The sequence below is a fragment of the Panicum virgatum genome, chromosome 1K, assembly GCF_016808335.1.
Source record: "Panicum virgatum strain AP13 chromosome 1K, P.virgatum_v5, whole genome shotgun sequence".
Lineage (NCBI taxonomy): Eukaryota > Viridiplantae > Streptophyta > Magnoliopsida > Poales > Poaceae > Panicum > Panicum virgatum.
Window position 1 is genome coordinate 31,471,953 of NC_053136.1, and position 4,856 is coordinate 31,476,808.

Below are 4,856 nucleotides of genomic sequence, written 5' to 3' on the forward strand. Positions count from 1 at the left end.
GGTCTTTCGATTGAGGTGCGAGTTAAACCTAATTACTTTTGCGATGATGGTTAGCGCATTTAAGTCGGATTTCTTCGGGCGGTTCTGCCACAGGGTTCACCTGTAAGAGGAGCAAAATGGATATTTTAACCTGTTGTTAAGGCCACCTTCAACGGTGGTCGATGTCGCCGGCTCAGGTAATAATTTATATGACGTGGAGGAGTGAGAATAAATAAAAACATCTCTCCAGCGGTGGGATAGCCGATAGTCTCGCACGTCTCTCGATGAGCTCTCTGTCTCTGCTCTCACGTCCTTCCATGCTATGCAGTTGTTAGTTTTCCATACTTTGCTTTTTTTATTGTATCTGGCCTCCACGTCACCGGCGATTTGGCTAGGACTATTGGACAAGGTTTAAGTGTCGTTTCCTAAAAACTAACGGCAGTGGTATGCGGCAAATAACCGTAACTTTTCTAGTGGCCAAGGTATAAAATCGCGGGCTAAGACGTTTAGCGGAAGTCTTTACAAAAAACTAAGAGAGCTATAGCGAAAGCTATAGCGGAGCTATCCATTTAGCGGTTTGCAAAAAAAATATGCATAATATGGCCAATAATATCAGTAATGCAACCAATTTCAACAAATTTTTCATAGTCATACGTCCATAATACATATAAAATTAGAAGCATCATTGGTCTAATATTCTAAAATAGACTCAACACGTCACTTGACTGCCTAACTGTGCCCGTGATGCTTTGTCTATGGCCCACCCTAGTTATATTGATTCTTTATTTCTTTTGGCTACATCTTTAGCGGAAGTAGCGGATATTTATTATCATTAAATCCTATAAAAAACCCCTATAGCGGACATAGCGGACAAATATTGTATAGCGTAGCGGGAGATCTCTTAAAAAGCCAATAGCGGACAATAACGAGCTATTATCGGACTATTTTGTACCTTGCTAGTGGCAAATAAGGAATTGAAAACTTTTATATTGGCTCACAGGGAATTACCTCCACGTGTTATGTATCAATCTAATCTCTCAAAAGCATTCATATGGGATGCGTGCATTTTGTGTATTTAATGGTGCGAGTGCATACTATGTTTTGGAAAGATATTGAGGATGGGCGAGGTAACGATAGATGGGCCTTGGCAATACAGAAGACTGGCGACAAGGATGGGCCTGGGCCATCTTTTCATTCCGACCTACGGCAGAGCGGTTCCAACACAGCAGCAGTGAGCTGCTCGGCTGAGCTCGTCCGCCGTCACCGCCGGCGTCCGTCCTCCTCCCGTGTCGCCGGCGAATCCAGTCATCCATCGAGGTGCGTTTCGCTGGTTTCTCTTGTTCTTCGGGGTGGGGTGGCATTCCTTCGCTTCTAATGAGCTCGGAGCTGAATCCTTTTTTGTTTTTGGGCGCGGACAGCAATGGCCTAGAATCCGAATCGTCGAAGAAGATGGATGCCGCGCCGCCGCGGCAGAGGCCGCGTCTTCCGTTGCCGGGCGCGGCGGCGGATGTCCTGGAATCCCTCCCGCCGGATCTGCTCAACGCCATCCTCTCCCGCCTACCCCTCCGCGACGCCGTCCGCACCTCAGCCCTTGCCCGCGCCTGGCGCCGCCGCTGGCAGTCCGTCCCCTCCCTCAAGTTCGAATGGGACGGGAGAGAGAACCCTGGCGCCGTCACCGGCGTCCTCTGGCGCTACTCATGCCCCGTCCGCGAGTTCCGCCACTGAGCCATCGGGGAGGCGTCGTTCCGCCACACCGACCGCTGGCTCCGCCTCCTGGAGCTGAAGGGGGTCCAAACCCTCGAGCTTACATTCCACCGGGGGCAGGAAGATTCGATCCACACGCTGCATCCCTCCATCTTCTTAAGCCGCGAGCTCACATTTCTCTATCTCCGACGCTGCGATGTCCCAACCACGCCCCCAGGCTTCGCAGGGCTCCCAAATCTGACATCTCTACACCTAAGCAATGTCGGCTTTCCAGAAGGCACGAGGGAGTTGCAGTTGTTAATTGCTACATCCCCAATGCTCGAAGCACTTTCGCTTATGCTGCTGCGGCTTCCTTATAGCGATGCCGGGAATGATCATTGGGTTATTCAGGCTCCCAAACTTCGTTTCTTTCATATAGCTGACATTTTTTATTATGGGTGGATGATTGGTGATCTCCCATCCCTTGAGGGAGTCCGAATCGAGTGCCCCTATGACCAAGATTTCGTCAAGCATATGGCAGGGTTGGCTTGGGTCAGGTCCCTCCACCTGCAAATAGAGGTAAAACTGTTTTCTTCTGTTTCACGAAACATCTTTTCTGCTAGTAGGAGGTTATCTGAAAATTGCTGTGGGGAAATATGTTCATGGGATGCACAAGCTTGGTACCCCGCGAATGAATTCCAACGTTAATTTAAACATAGATGTCTTACTTTCACATGATAGTTGTGCCAGTCTAAATTAACTCTGACTTGGATTGTCCAGAATACATATGGTCCAAAGTCCATACAGATTTCCATGCTACTGCTTGTGCTGTGGAGCAACATAATGCATCCGATGGATATGCGAGGGCAGTGGGTTTTAAACTGGTAGTCTCAACCTAGCAGAACTTTAAATACACATAGAGACAAGTTCCCTTAGGGCTTGTTTGTTTTCCAGGACTTTTTTTTAAGTCCCTGTCACATCAAAAGGAATCTTACCATTTTATAGTATCAAATAAAATCTGTTTATAAATGTTTTTTGACAGCTGAGTGCTAATTCGCGAGACGAATCTAATGAGCCTAATTAATCCATAATTTGCTACGGTGATGCTACAGTAACCATCCGCTAATTATGGATTAATATACCTCAATAGACTCGTCTCGCAGTTTAGCCCTAGGGTTCTGCAGTTAGTTTTATAATTAACCTTTATTTAATACTTCTAAATACTAAAATTCTACATGGTCTAAAGTTTAGCCCCTGGAACCAAACAACCCCTTAGCGAATGTATTCTGGGCACAACACTCCATTCAATCTTAAATGCTAGACATTTTAGACTCAAGTACCAAAAGGAACAATAAAAAACCACAAATATTCTGATTATATATTATGATTTTTCCAAGGACCTATACGGGGAGTCTTATTACATTGTCCTATAATTATGGAGCCAGGTCCTATACATTGTGCAAGTTGCTCGTCGCAACGAAAATTGAGAACCCACTCCCATACATTGGACAAGTCCCATGGAAAAAAATGAAATTACATGCTGCTTTCATCACTCTCCTCTCTGTTCCCCTCCTGGCTCCCTGAGCACATCGGCAATTGAGTTGCTGCCATGGGTTGAAGGGGCGCAACTGCAGTTGGAAGCTGCATGTGGATGTGGAGGCTGCTGCCTGATTGTTTGGTCTCACCGTTAACATGGTCTTTCTTTTGATAACTGATTAATTCAGACCGTTAACATGGTCTTTCTTTTGATAACTGATTAATTCAATGGATGTTTCTTATGTGATTTAAATTGCTAGGATTATCTCATGAACAAAACATTTAACTATACCAAATAAGAGATGAAGACAAAATACTTTCCATCACCTATCTCTTGGCCTTGTAGTCTACTCCCTCCGTCTAGGGCATTCTAGAGTTCAAATTTTGTACTCAAATGTAAGACATTTTAGGTTGAGAGTGGATCAAACCATCTTAATTGTGCATCGTTTTCGGGTCTTTTCCAATAGAAAAACGTGCATGCAGCCATGTAGGGGGAGGTACATGTGGGGGAGGTGCAAGAGCATGCTACATTAATTAGCGCATATTTAGTTATCCAAATAGAGTCTCAATGCTTAATAATTAGGGGTAGGAGAGTCTTTCCTCCATTTCCATATTTCAGGATGGAGGGAGTAAGTGCCTAACTGTTCAATATTTCAGGAAGGAGATGATAACATCCTGGAGGGACTCTCCTGCACCTTCAACGATCTGAAGAGTTTATCACTGGATACAAGCCTGAGCCTATTGTCTAGTGTTTTATCCGTATTCTGTCTGCTCAGGAATGTTCCGAAACTTGAAGATTTGTATATTGAGGTAGTTTGAAGTGGTAGTTAGAAAAACTAATGGTGCATTGTTTTTTTTAACATCATTTGTATGCAAGCCTATATAATTTCTCATCTTTGTTGCAGGTCAATGATTTATCTTCTGAGAATGATGAAGTTGACATTGACTTTCTGAATGCACAATGGACTGGTGATTTGCTCTCCAAACTCATATGTGTTAATGTGGTTGGTATGACTTGCACGCTAAGTGAGATGAATTTTATCAAGTTTGTATTGTCCAAGGCAAGACGGCTTGAAGAATTCCATGTCTGTATTGATGAAGACTGTTCAAAATCTAATGAAGCTGTGGTTACAGAGTTGGTAAAATATAGGAGAGCTTCTCCACGAGCCAAGGTCTTCTTTGAACGCATGTCAGATGGTTAACGATTGTAGCGTTTTGGGAAATTTGAAGTTGTAAACTTCAGCTTATATGCTGAAGAAGGGTGTGAATGAATCAAGCCGTGAGCTCTGTGAACACCGTGAGCAATATAATGTAGAACTTATTTTTTCAGGTGCAAAATTTCCTTAGACTCTTTTGGCTTAAGACTCATGAAATGTAACTGGGATTGCAATAAAAGCAAACCATGTGATAATCTATCAGTATTTCTGGATCTTAATTGCAGGCCCTTCCCCTTTCTTATATGGAGAAACTAATTTTAGATTTGTTTTAGCACCTGATTTATTTTGAGATGATGATTTTTTATTTTCCGATTGCATAGGAGAGATGTCAAGGTACCATCACTATGAGAAATCAAGACTTAGCCGTGTGCCAAAGGCACATGGCGAAGCTGTCCAGCCACACGGCGAATGCTTCGCCTACAGTGGCTGATGGCAAACCGC

At 44.0% G+C, this 4,856-nt stretch overlaps 1 pseudogene; it reads left to right on the forward strand.

Annotated features, from left to right (window-relative positions):
- The first annotated feature begins 1,148 nt into the window (after positions 1 to 1,148).
- Positions 1,149 to 4,633, forward strand: LOC120702773 (annotated as a pseudogene).
- Positions 4,634 to 4,856: the final 223 nt, after the last annotated feature.